This window comes from Capra hircus, chromosome 17 (assembly GCF_001704415.2).
Source record: "Capra hircus breed San Clemente chromosome 17, ASM170441v1, whole genome shotgun sequence".
In the NCBI taxonomy this organism is placed as follows: Eukaryota; Metazoa; Chordata; class Mammalia; order Artiodactyla; family Bovidae; genus Capra; species Capra hircus.
In genome coordinates this window covers 21,824,606-21,839,446 of record NC_030824.1, presented here as the reverse complement: position 1 = coordinate 21,839,446, position 14,841 = coordinate 21,824,606, and the positions used below count along the sequence as shown (strand labels likewise).

The following is a 14,841-nucleotide window of genomic DNA, read 5'->3' as shown; positions in this document are numbered from 1 at the left end:
TACAAGTGTGGGATGAGGGAAGAGTCAAGAGAGAAGGAATATACGTATCAGTTCAGTTCGGTTCAGTCTCTCAGTCATGTCCAACTCTTTGCGACCCCATGAATCGCAGCACGCCAGGCCTCCCTGTCCATCACCAACTCCTGGAGTTCACTCAAACTCACGTCCATCGAGTCAGTGATGCCATCCAGCCATCTCATCCTCTGTCGTCCCCTTCTCCTCCTGCCCCCAATCCCTCCCAGCATCAGAGTCTTTTCCAATGAGTCAGCTCTTCGCATGAGGTGGCCAAAGTACTGGAGTTTCAGCTTTAGCATCAGTCCTTCCAAAGAACACCCAGGACTGATCTCCTTTAGAATGGACCGGTTGGATCTCCTTGCAGTCCAAGGGACTCGCTTTCTTCACAGTCCAACTCTCACATCCATACATGACTACTGGAAAAACCATAACCTTGACTAGAAGGACCTTTGTTGGCAAAGTAATGTCTCTGCTTTTGAATATGCTATCTAGGTTGGTCATAACTTTCCTTCCAAGGAGTAAGCATCTTTTAATTTCATGGCTGCAATCACCATCTGCAGTGATTTTGGAGCCCAGAAAATATTAAAAAAATAAATACATATAACTGATTCATTTCGTTGCACAGTAGAAACTAACACAACATTGTAAAGCAATTATACTCCAATTTAAAAACAAATAAATTTAGTTAAATTAAATAACAAAAATTCCTATATATGATGGCTCCTCCATTACCTCTTCAGAGCAGTCCCTCAGACCTATCTTAGAGGCTGTGTCTCAGGTTTAAGTCCTCAGTCTGATGAATAAAACATAATTCTCAAGTTTTAGGTTGTGCTTTTTATTTTTTTTCAATCAGCAGTAGCCACATTATCCTCACAGTAATTTTGCAAAGTATTCTTATTCTTATAATGCCACAAATGAGGTGCAGAGAAAAAAATTCCAATTGGTCCAGAGTACAGAACTATTGAGACAGAACTAGGATTTGAACACATAGTATCTGAATGAAAAACCACTGTTCTTAATAAATTTAGGTTAATACCTTAGCACAAATGCCCAAGGAGAAGTCAGAACTGTCAGCTTTGGCAGTGACTTGAACCAAGGAAGCTTGAGCCCTCTAGGCTCCCCTGCTGCCTAGCTATATCCCAGGTCTCACACTCATTCTCCTAAAACTACACATATACAAAATAAATAGTAATTAGTTAAACTAATTGGGGTTCCTTATGAGAAAACATATTTCTAGTAAGAAAAATTAACTTTGATTCTTTTTCCTGGTACAAAAAGAGTCTCTTTTTCTTACAGACTCCGGAAAACTTGTAATTGCTTTCTCTGCCTCCTTTGAAGTGTATGTGAATCTTTTCAAAACTAAATGACCATTTGTCTACAACTCAGGAATGTCTTCCTTTTTTCAATGTTAATAGCAGGATCACACCTCTATCTCCCAATTTCTGTGGGAGGGGGATTGTAACTTCCACTGACACCTGCCTCCAGGTTGTAAACCCACCTTCCATCTTAAAAATGTGAAAACTTTATTTTTCTTAAAAAAAATTTTTTATTGGAGTATAATTGTTTACAATGTTGTTAGTATCTGCTGTGCAACAATGTGAATCAACTATAAGTATACATATATCTCCTCCCTCTTGAATTTCCCTCCCATCTCCCCTCCTACTTCTCTAGGTCATCACAGAGCACCAAGCTGAGCTCCCCGTGCCATGAGAAATTTCTTTCTCCTTAGAAAAAAGTAATTTGCAAGTACAAGCGAGGACTCTAATTAACAGGAGAGTTTAGGAGGAAGTCCTTCTGATAAATAGTGCTGTTGAATCCTTTTACTTACTGAACTGGTTATTGTTTATCTTGAGAACATATACAAGAGGGGTGGTATCTGCGTAGCTCTATATAATGGTGAAATGGCTTTCTGTCTTTTCAAGATATTAGCAATGTGCCTGTGATGTGCAGGCATTCTGGGTTAATACTTGATAATAAATTTTCCCTTCTTCTGTTTTTGGGAGAGGTTTTTTGAGTTGGCAGAGATACTATTTTTCATCATATTTCCCCAAATCTCCCATGGGGGCCTGGGAGATGTACACAGACACTGGCTTTCATCTCAGATCTCTAACAAGGGTCAGCTGCTCACCTTAATTTGGGGCAGACAGAACGTCTTCACAGCAGGGCTCCCCGACACCCTTCTCCAACCTCCAAAACCTCCATTAGACAGCAGGGAATGGTTTTAGATTCTGTTTGATGGGCTACTCCCAGGGGAAAACCAAGACTTTTTTAGTTGTTTTTCCCCTAAAGAAAAAAGTCTACCCAAAACACTTTCAATAAGGCTTTACTCTGTCTAAAACAGGTATCTTCCAAAAATTATCTCTTATCCACATTTCAGAGCATCCTAGGTCCCAGACAATGACTCCATGCAAAGTTTAGCACGCACTTACTTTATTTGTAGAATGTTTTTATTTTCGTATTTCACCCCTAGACCTGGAGAACTTTTTAAGTGCCACCCATGGAAATTAGCAGATCCCTCCCCAACTCACTCAGTATAAAGGCCCCCACCCCCAAGTCCCCTGCCTCTTGTTTATAGAAAAGCAACTGAGCAATATGCTTGGTGGTCCAGTGGTTTAGACTCTGAGTTTCTAATTCAAGGGGTGCAGGTTCAATCCCTGCTCAGAGAACTAAGATATGATATGCTCCGTGGTGTAGACAAAAATTAAAAAATAAAACAGAATCACAGCTTTAAAAAAACCTTCTTTTAAAAAGCACTTTATCTAATGGACCATAAAGAAAGCTGAGTGCCAAAGAATTGAGGCTTTTGAACTGTGGTGTTGGAGAAGACTCTTGAGAGACCCTTGGACAGCAAGGAGATCCAACCTGTCCATCCTAAAGGAAGTCAGTCCTGAATATTCATTGGAAAGACTGATGCTGAAGCTCAAACTCCAATACTTTGGCCACCTGATGCACAGAACTGACTCATTGGAAAAGAAACTGATGCTGGGAAAGTTTGGAGGTGGGAGGAGAAGGGGACGAAAGAGGGTGAGATGGTTGGGTGGCATCAACAACTTGATGGACATGAGTTTGAGCAAGCTCTAGGAGTTGGTGATGGACAGGGAAGCCTGGCGTGCTGTAGTCCATGGAGTCGCAAAGAGTCAGGCACAACTGAGAGACTGAACTGACTGAGACCTTGAGCCTCGTTATGTGCTCACTGTAACGCACTGGCAGCTAAAAGACATACCTACCAGCACCATGAGGCCAGCCATAAAAGGCAAAACTGTGGACAGAGGCCCAGTTCCTCGAAATCCCCACTCCTTCCCCAAGATAGTTGGAATAACCCTCCCACTCATCAGCCTATGAAATTACCCAGTCTGTAAAAACTAACCACACCAGAAACTTCCCTGGTGGCCTGGTGGCTATGACTGAGCTCCTAATGCTGATGACTAGGGTTCAATTCCTGGTTGGGGGACTAGATCCCACATTCTACAACTAAGAGTTCTCATGCCACAACTAAAGATTCCCACATGCTGCAACTTAAGACTTGGCACAACCAAATAAATCAATAAATATAAAAGACAAAAACAAAAGCACCATCTTCAAGAAAACAACAACGAAAAACTAACTGTGGCGTATTTCTGGGCCTCTACCCTTCTGAAATGGCCCATATTTGGTCTGTGTCTAAATAAATCCACCTCTTACCCAGCACCCCCCCAAAAAAGAGTAAGCAATTAACAGATCTGTTCCCCAGCTTTCCCTCCAGTAATCTCACAAACTAACTACATGAACAAGAGAGCATTGGGAAAAAAATTCACCAAAAGTCAACGAACCTGCACAGAGTGGGGGATGACTCTGGCCCCCCAATTTCAGTAATTAACTGAGATTACTTCCATATTTCCCTTTAAAAACTTTCAGAGCAGAATCTTTGAAGATGGTTTTTGGGGGATAGAGTCCACTCTCTCCCTAGATGGCCAGCACTCTAAAACCAATTAAAACCAATTTTCCTTTCTGCTAACATTCGCCTCTCTTGATTATTGATTTTTGAGTAGCAAGCAGCTGGACCTGAGTTCAGTAGCACCAACACTTGTTAGCATAGGAAAAGATCCAAGCACTTCATATGATTCAAACAGCAGCCCAGGAGGGATGAAGAGCTGTTTATCTGGTGAGGGCCCAGCATATGGTGCTGCTCAGCCTCCTGTACCAGCTCTGATGGCAGACACTGAACCTGGTGGAGAGAAGCACTCTGAATAAGGTTCCATTGGTACGGAGGCTGGAATCACAAGCTTAGGGGTTCAGGGTTTGCACATGAATTAGTCACATTTTTTTCTTTCTTTTTTTTTTAAAGGTATTTTGGCAGGATCAACAGATTTTCAAGGTGGGAAATAAGAAAGAAATGTCTATAGAATTGTTCTAACTCCTATTAAAGCTACTTAGTAAAGTTCGTATTAGGAAAAAAGAAAACATTTGTGAATATGAGAAAATCGTGTATCATGCATTGTGAATCTAAGGTATGTAGGCAAAGAACGTCAGCTGCCCTATCAGTAAACAAAGATATAGCAGCCCTCAAGCCATCAGCCACTGAGGTCACCCTGACCTGTGTATCCTGAGGGGATTCAGGGTGGAGAAAACAGGGTACCGGCCCCAGATAGCTAAGGTGCACATCCTAGGAATGATTTCAATGAGACCAGTTTCTCGTATCTTCTCATTCAAAGAAAAGCACTACATTCATTAACTTATTTGTTTTTTCCTTTAATTAACAGTAATCTTTTAATAATCTGACTATCTACCTGATTGTTGTTGCAAAAACTCCTATACTGTAAGTCCCATACATATGAACAAGTTAGCCTACGTACTCAACTAACACGATCAGCTAGAGAGTACTGCACTGTAATAGGTTTATAATATTTTTTGCACAAATAATACATGAAAAACAAGCAAATGGAAAACAATAAAGGAAGCATTTTTAATCTTGCAGTACAGGATCTTGAAAATACAGTACCAGCTACCGCACTGTTGGGTTTTTTTAATGTATTTATTTTAATTGGAGGATAATTGCTTTGCAATACTGTGATGGTTTTTGCCATCAGCATGAATCAGCTGCATTTATGCTCGCTTCTGGACATGCTGGGCCTGAAATAAAGATATGCACTGCTGTATCCGATACAGCGCTGCTCAGTAAAGCACACGGAAGCACAGACACATGGACAGGATGCACGCACGGGACGACGTGCGCCAGACATGAACTAGCTTACATGATTGGACGTGAAAGAGCCCGTCCTTGTCCTTGAAAGTTCACAGCTTGAACTTTGCATGCAGCGGATCTTACTGCACATCCTGGCTCCTCTCTTGCTTTTTAACAGCAGTCCCTCAGAGCTACTTCAGAAGCAGCCACAGAGCCTTGAAGTCCTCAGAAAGTCCACTGAATAAAACAGTCTTCTCAGCTTTTAGGGTGCTTATTTTTTTCATCAGTAATGGACAGTTTGCTCCTATGATTCCAGGGAAAGGGAAATAAGTGAATACAAATGTAAATAAATTAATTTTAAAAAATGTGACCTCTCAACCACCTATTCCACAAACAGAGAGTCGAAAAGAGGGACTAAGAAAGACCCAAGCTGGCAGGACCCGGCAGACACAGACGGGGTGGCCGCTGACAAACTCCAAATCTTGGGGGTATTTCTCAGAAGATTCAGAAATTCAGAGTCCAGCCAAGCCCTAGTATTTTCAAAGGGAAGTTCTTGGTGCACAAGCAATGCCTTTAGCATTATAATCTTATCACAGATGGAGTTTGTGTTCTTCCCACCATGTATACAGAGAAATCAAATTCTTGCCTCTAAGGGACCTTTGCTGAGCTGTCCGAGAAATTCTGTGTGCATGCAGTGAGCTCACCAATAGAAATAATTCTTAACCCCTACCCTGCCCTCCACCTCTACTGCCATGGTGAAATGATACCAATTTATTGCTTCATGGAAAACCTCAGCTTACAGCAGTAAAACAGAACAAACTTATCACCATCTCATCTTGTATCGCCATAATATAATTCAAATTACAAGAAGCTAATTTACCCATAAATTCTCAGTGCTCCTGGACATGAATGGTATTTCATGACGTGTCTGGACTTAAAAAATATTCTCAACCGAAAAGGGGAGAGTTATGTTTTATTCGGCAGGAATTTTTTTAGGACTTCAAGCCCGGGAAGCATCTCAAATAACCCTGAGAGAACTACTCCAAGGAGGTGAGGGGAGGAGCCAAATTATATATAACTTTTGCCACAAAGGGCAGATAGTCTGAACGTCAAAAGATTGTTGCTAATTAAAGGAAAATCAGATATCCCAAGTTAAGGAAGTCAGCTCTGGGAAGATGCAAGAGTCTAGGCTCACTGAATTCATTCCTTTGATATTCTCCTCAGCTGTCTGGGGCCAGTATCCTGCTGGTCTCCATTCTGAATTCCCTGAGGCTCCTCAGTCCTGGGGAGCCGGGTCTGCTCTCCAGATGTGGTGAGCAGGCTTCTCATTGAGGTGGCCTCTGTTGCAGAGAGGGGCTCTAGAACACACAGGGCTTCAGGAGTTGCGGCACGTGGGTTCAGCCGTTACAGCTCCCAGGGTCTCAGGCACAGGCTCAATGGCTGTGGCCACAGGATCAGTTGCTCCGAGGCATGTGGGATCTTCCTGGATCAGGGATGGAACCCATGTTCCCTGCGTTGGCAGGCAGATCCTTTACCACTAAGCCACCAGGGAAGCCCTAATTTTTTTTTTTTAAGATAAAAATCCAGAGATCATATCATAAAACTCAGCTTTTAAACTGTATAAGTTAGCATTTTATTTAGATACACAGGTATGTGGTATTGTAACCCTACTATTAATTTTAGGATTTTTTTCATCATCCCCAAAGGAAATCTCCTTCTCATTAGCAGTCACTCTTCATCCCTTCAGTTCAGTTCAGTCGCTCAGTCATGTCCAACTCTTTGTGACCCCATGAATCGCACACACCAGGCCTCCCTGTCCATCACCAACTCCCGGAGTTCACTCAGACTCACGTCCATCGAGTCCGTGATGCCATCCAGCCATCTCATCCTCTGTCATCCCCTTCTCCTCCTGCCCCCAATCCCTCCCAACATCACAGTCTTTTCCAATGAGGCAACTCTTCGCATGAGGTGTCCAAAGTACTGGAGTTTCAGCTTCAGCATCATTCCTTCCAAAGAAATCCCAGGGTTGACCTCCTTCAGAATGGACTGGTTTGATCTCCTTGCAGTCCAAGGGACTCTCAAGAGTCTTCTCCAACACCATAATTCAAAAGCATTAATTCTTCGGCGCTCAGCATTCTTCGCAGTCCAACTCACATCCATACATGACCACTGGAAAAACCATAGTCTCATCCCTTACTCCCTGCCTAACAGCTTCTGGCAACCCCAAGTCTAGTTTGTTTCCATGGACTTTCCTGTTCCAGACCTTTCTCGTGAACACAGTTATACAATGTATGGCTTTTCATGACTGACTTCTTGCACTCAGCATGCTTTCCAGTCTCATCCATGTGGTAACCAGCGTGTCATTCCTTTTAATGGCTAAATAATGTTCCATTGTAAGGATAGCCCACATGTTTATCCAATTACCAGAGAATGGATGTTTGAGGGTGTTTTGATATTACAAGTAATGTTCCTATGAAGATTCATGTACAAGTTTTCACGTAGACATGTATTTTTATTTCTCTTGGGCATATACCTAGGAGTGAGAATTCTGGATCTGTGAGAACTCCATGTTTAATATTTTGGGAAACTGCCAAGCTGTTTTCTAAAGCAGTTGCTTCATTATACATTCCCACCAGTACGGGTATTCCAACACCTCTGTCCTCGACAGTCATGATTTTGAGAACAAACTCTCCATACAAGCTATGAACTGTTACATTCCAGGCTTCTCTACTCATCCACCAGCATACACTTGAGAAAGATCTTGCTTTGGGTTGTTCATCAAAAAGAAAAATTCTCCATTAGAGAAGATGCCCTATGTATAAAGTACCACATGCACAATCTAAGCAGTGACACAGAAGCAGCAATGCAAACATCTATAGGTTTTTGTTTATTCAATCTGGACATTATTTCCTTCCAAATACCTACGTATCAACCAAGAATGCTCTTTTTTGATAAACCAGCTGGAATAGGCATTCATTAAGTGCTGCACTGAACAGATGACTGGGTATATGCATGACTGAATAATGATTGAATAAATGAATAATAGATGGATGAATGGACAAACTCAGGGAATATTTACTGAACACTCTGTAGATACCAGATGCTGTGTGGGATGTAGATACAGAAGCCAACTCCGGAGACTTGTGAGAACCCACGGGGATCATGTTCTATTGTGGACAAAAGACAGAACCAAGCAAATAACAAGTGAAAGAAAAATTCCAGCCCATGGTTAATGCTATAAAGGAAACAAGGATTTCAGCATATTGTTTGGATCTTTGGAAGTGAACTTTAGAAATAACTTTTCCTCTATCCATGGACCGCTTGTATTGTTGTTAATTTCATTATGTTCAAAGATAATTTAAAAGAATTCTCACCCAGTGGCCATTGTCCAGTGACCCTTCTCTGACTAGAATAAACCCCAAACTCATTTGCTTGGCTTACACGATCTTCATAATTCTGTTACTGAACTGGTTGACCAGACTTGAGCCGGAGTCCTAGCCTGAGCCAAGACCCCGTCTCAGCCAGGGAGGTTCTTTTTCCTATCAGATTCGAAATAATGAAACCAATGCTGAAACTGGAACAGCACAAGATTTATTCAATGGCTAAAGAATGGAGAAGCAGGAAACTAGCTTGCAAATAACTTCTCAACCCAATTTGAGTGAAGACATCACATATACAGGAAGGCTGAGGTAAAATGGAGGGATTTGTGAGGGTGACAGGAATATTCATGAGTTATCCAAGAACAAGGGCATGGTTTGGACCCAGAATGGATGCAACTGTCCTTTTCAGCCCTTGTTTGGGCTTTTCTGGTTGTTGTCATGGTAACTGTCAACTGTCACGGTGCCGGTTGGTTATGTCATTCAGCTAATGTACTGTGAAAGTGCTAGTTGCTCAGTCCTGTCCAGCTCTTTGCGACCCCATGGATTGTAGCCTTCCAGGCTCTTCTGTCCTTGGAATTCTCCAGGCAAGAATATTGGATTAGGTTGCCATTCCCTTTTCCAGGGGATCTTCCTGACCCAGGGATTGAACCCAGGTCGAACCCACATTGCAGGCAGATCCTTAAATCTGAGCCACCAGGAAAGCCCTGGTGTACCATACCAAGATTATAATGAGGCTCAAGGTTCACTGGATGTCAAATACTCTGCCAGCTTGGATCTCGGTGGTTCTCGAAGTTTTTGTTGTTTCCTCTTTGCAGCTTCCTCCTGACACTGAGATAACAGTTATCAGTATTTATCCGAGGGAGGGGCATAAGCAGGATTCTGGGGTGACACTTATCCACCAGTATCATCACTGACACTTCTCCTACAAGGTGAGCTTTGAGACAATTGTTACCTCTTCTATTTTCCCAAGCATTTTGGGAATTTTATTTAAAAACTGGCCAAAGCAATAACCAAAAAGGACCTACTGTATAGCACAGGGAACTCTGCTCAATGTTATGTGGCAGACTGGAGGGAAGAGGGGTTTGAGGGAGAATGGATCCATGCATACAAATGGCTTCATTGTTCACCTGAAATTATCACAACATTGTTAATCAGCTATACCCCAATACAAAATAAAGTTTAAAATTGTGGGGAAGAAAATGGCCAAGGCTTTTTCAACTGTGAGAATGCCTTATTTCTCATTGTCTTCCTAATCAAATTCTGTCTGCTCCCTCATAAGTCCCATATCTACTTCCAGACCCTTTTCAATCATTTCCCAAATCACTAAAATAGAGTTTCTTATCACCATCTGCTGAAATGACGTAGGATATTATCCCAGTTTAGCTACAAATCTAATAAACTGCACTGAAAACCTTTCTGAGGCAGGACACAGGTGAGCTATTTATCTTTATATCCTCAACACTCAAGACAGTGAATAGTACAAAGTACATGATTGATGGATGGGTGGATGGATGAATGAATAAGTTTCTTTTCTTCTCCTTAGCAGGAAACCCTTGCCCAACAGGAGAAGATGAGCCAACTAGAGTCTGTCAACTCCCCCCGAACACAGACTGCTCCAGAGTGACTTGCAGATTTGTTACTTAAGCTGGAATAGAATCCTTCCTGGTGCTTTTGGATTGAACTTGGTTGCAAAAGATTCTTTTCCTTCCTTATTACAGAGTTGCACAGATACGAGCTTCAGTCTACTCATGGTCATGGTCTCTATTTTGTGAAGAAACTTATCTGGAGAAATAAAACTGGTACATAGAAACAAGAAGCAAAATAAAGTATCCAGGGACTTTCCTGGTGGCCCAGCATCTAAGACTCCACACTCTCAGTGCAGAAAGCCTGGGTTCAATCCCTGCTCAGGAACTAGATCCCACATGCCGCAACTAAATAAAGATCCTGCATGCTACAATGAAGTTTGAAGATCCTGAGTGCTGCAACCAAGACCTGGCATGGCCAAATAAATAATTATTTTAAAAAAGAAAGTGTCTGATCAGAGTTTCTTCTCTGGTTCCTATCATCCCAAAGGCCCTAACCTCCTAAATATTAGTTTATAAGGTTCAAGATATTATCTTTTTTTCCACAATTTTTTTCTACAAGTAAAATTCAGTTCTTACCCAGGAACAATTTCACCTGAGGGTAAAGGACTTTCCAGGGGACATTTAGCAAGATCTGGAGGCATGTTTGCTCGTTACAACTCAGGCGAGGGGTTGCCATTGGCATCTAGTGAGGAAGAGGCTAAAGATGCTGAGAAACACTGCACAGGGACTTCCCTGGTGGTCCAGTGGCTAAGACTCTGTGCTCTCAATGCAGGGGACTCAGGTTCGATCCCTGGTCAGGGAACTAGATCCTAAATGCTGCAACTAAAGATCGTGCGTGCCACAACTAATACCCAGTGCAGCCAAAACAAAAACAAAAAACCCCACTGTACAATGGATAGGATAAACCCTTACAATAAAGGATTGTCAGACTGCAAATGGCAGGGCTGAGAAACCCTGAATTAAGATCTCAAGGCTTAGAGGGCTTCTCAAGTGGCACCAGTGGTAAACAACCTGCCTGCCAATGCAGGAGACGCAAGAGATATGGGTTCAGTCCCTGGGTTGGGAAGATCCCCAGGAGGAGGGCATGGCAAACCCCTCCTGTATTATTGTCTGGAGAATCCCCATGGACAGAGAAGCCTGGTGGGCTATGGTTCATAGGGTTGCAAATAGATGGACATGACTGAAGCAACTTAGCAGCAGCAGCAGCAGCAGCAGCAAGACTTATAACAAGGATTCTAGCTGGTGTATTTATACCTAGGGCTTAGGAAGACCATGTCTGGAAGCTGCAGGCTACACTCCACCCTGAGGCAAAGCTTTCAGTTTACATCTGCAAGTCGATCCCTGAAACACGCATTCTACAAAGGTGGTGTGTCTATGTGAAAGTCATTGATTTCTGTTGGTACATGGCCTTCCCTGGGATGCAGGTGAAAAACGCTTTTCTTCCCTACTTAATTTTGCTCTCCTCAGGTAAGGCTACACCAGGATCTTTGAAGTTAAATCGAATAACAGCAGAGCTTATTAGCCTTGGTTTTTGGAAACAACTCCATTAATGTTCCCTGGCTTATGCAGCCTGGAGATGTGGGTCTATTGATTTGACCTGAGAAAACTTCTTCCTGGAGAGTAGCCATCTACTTTTATGCAATTTGCACCCTCTGGGTTGTCAGACAGGCCTGGGTCCCCGAAGCTTTATTGATTGGTGAGGCCACTGATTTTTTTAATGAACCCATGTACAATGCAGGAGATGAGTAGCCTGTATTGATTCACCCTCAAGGGATGCCTTCTTTACAGAGAAATCCCCCCTCTAAATGGTTCCCATTTCATTTTGCTTTGTATTTTTTGTTTTGCTGTTCACTTTATCTTCAGCACACGGTGAAATGAGATGTTTAACATCCGTCTGGCTTCATGCAGAAGTGTTTGCTTCCAGACACTTCCCCAGAGAGTCAAAGCCTCTGACTGATCTTAGTATGCTCACTTTAACCCTTCAGCATCCTTTAAGAAAAGGAGGTTCAGTCATGATTCAGGGGGCTCTCCCACCAACGCAGCAGCCAATTAAAACATCCATGAAGTTCGTTAGGTATTTCCTTAATGTTCATCATCATGGGTGGTAGTCCAGTGCTAAAGAATCCACTTGCCAATGCACGGGACACAGATTTGATCCCTGGTCCAGAGAGATCTTGCATGCCTCAGACCAACTAAGCCTGTGGGCCACCACTACTGAGCCTACGCACCAAAACTACTGAAGCCCTATATGCCTAGAGCCCTTGCTCCACAACGAGAGACACCACTGCAATGAGAAGCCCTCGTGTAGCAACTAAGACCCAGAATGGTCAAAAATAAATCAATGAATGAATTAAAAAGCCAAGAATTTCATTATCATCATAGGTGACAAGGCACAGACACTGGAGTGGGACGAATGGGACTCAAACCTCACTTTACTTGTTTATTACATGAATGATCTTGGCACGGAAGCTTTCAGAGCTTCAGTCTTACTGTGAAATGGAGACTTTTGTTTATCATGTCCAACTCTTTGCAACCCCATGGACTGCAGCACACCAGGCTTCCCTGTCCTTCACCATCTCCTGGAGCTTGCTCAAACTCACATCCGTTGAGCCGGTGATGCTGTCTAACTATCTCATTCTCTGCTGCCCCCTTCTCCTTTTGCTTTCAATATCTTTCCCAGCATCAGAGTCTTTTCCAGTGAGTCGGCTCTTTGTACCAAGTGGCCAAAATATTGGAGCTTTGGCATCGGTCCTTCCAATGCATATTCAGGACTGATTTCCTTTAGGATTGACTGCTTTGATCTTCTTGCTGTTCAAGGAACTTTCAAGAGTCTTCTCCAACACCACAGTTTGAAAGCATCAATACTTCGGTACTCAGCCTTCTTTACAGTCCAACTCTCACATCCATACATAACAACTGGAAAAACCATAGCTTTGACTATACAGACCTTTAAGTAATGCTTCTGCTTTTTAACACTTTCTAGGTTTGTCATAGCTTTTCTTCCAAGTGAAATGGAGATAAAATCACTTATATCCTAAACGATTGCTATATCCATCACTTTAAAGAACTGGGTGCCTGGGAATCATTCAGTAAATTCAGTTGTCCTTTCTCACCTTTCTGGTTAAAAGATGATCTGAAAAAACTTGGAAACATTGGAAAATCTCTTATTGGCCCTAGAGCAAACCAAATGACACTTTCATTGCATAGAATGAGTATTTTGAAAAGATTAAGAAACCAAGGCAAGGACAAATTGTACAGTAAGTCCCCTCTACATTTGAATAAGTTATGCTATGAGAGCATGTTCATAAGTCCAATTTGTCCATAAGTCCAACAAAGTTAGACTAGGTACCCCACTAACACAGTTGGCTATATAGTACTGTACTATAATAGGTTTATAATACTTTTCATGTAAATAATACATAAAAAGCAAACATAAAAAATAAAGAAAGCATTTCTAATCTTACAGTAGAGGGCCAGAGTGTGGTACTGTACAGTAGTACAGTACAATAGCTGGTGAACGGGGGCTGGCATTCTGTGAACATGCAAGAACAGTGACTGACTGGAGGAGGGAGAGGAGGTGAGAGATGGCAGAGCTGAAGGATTGTCAGCAATAGGAGATGGAGGGCAACTACAATGTCACTTATGCCTGATGTTGATGGCGCAGGTTCTGGATCCTTGCTGGATTCCATTCTATCTACCCTCTTGGCTCAGATGGTAAAGAATCCGCCTGTAATGCAAGAGGCCTGGGTTCAATCCCTGGGCTGGGAAGATCCCCTGGAGGAGGGCATGGCAACTCGCTACAGTATTTTTCTTGGAGAATCCTCATGGACAGAGGAGTCTGGTGGGCCACAGTCCAAGGGGTCACAAAAAGTCAGACACGACTGAGCACAGTACTCTCTTGAAAAAACAATCTAGTTTGGGGGGTAGTGGCTCTTTTTTTTTTCTTATCGTAGATGACATTCTGGGCCTGAGATGAAGATGCTGTAGACTGTGTTCTATGTAGTATTAGTATAGTAAAGCACACAACAGCACGGCCATTGTAGAGGACACACACGTGACGATACACATCAGACACATGAACTAACTTACATGACCTAATATGTGACCGCACGTTCACATCTTTGAAAGCTTGCAACTTGAAGGTTAGTAGCTAGGGAACTTACTCTGTAGCACAGGAAACTCTACTCAATGTTCCGTAATAACCTATATGGGAAAAGAGCCTGAAAAAGAGTGGATAGATGTATATGTGTTTCTGAATTACTTAGCTGAACACCTGAAACTAACACAGTATTGTAAATCAACTATAGTCCAATATAACATACAAATTAACTATAAGAAAGAAACCAAGCCTTGAACAGATGAGACAACTAGCCCAAGGCCATAGAAAGTGTAGTAGAACCTGGATGTGAATCTATGTCATCTGACTTCAGATTCTGTACTCTGCTGTATGGCTGTCTGTGCAGGGTATCTACGGACGCATAACCACAGTTCCAAGACTGCTCGAAATGCATCACTAGCAACATAAGATAGAAAGGAATGGAGTATTTGATGGTGAGATTAAAATAGGGGCACAGGACTAAAGAAGAAGCAAAAAGGCCAGGGAGTCGGGTAGAGGATGGATGATGGGGGATAGATTTTGAATGTTACACAAACTGATTTTAAAAACAAAAACAGGTTCCAGGTCTTCCCTGGTGGCTCAGTG

General features: G+C 42.4%; 1 non-coding gene across 1 annotated transcript; it reads left to right on the top strand.

Moving 5' to 3' along the window:
* On the top strand, positions 10,869-10,941 carry TRNAE-CUC. The gene has a single exon. It is a non-coding gene; the product is annotated as a tRNA-Glu (tRNA).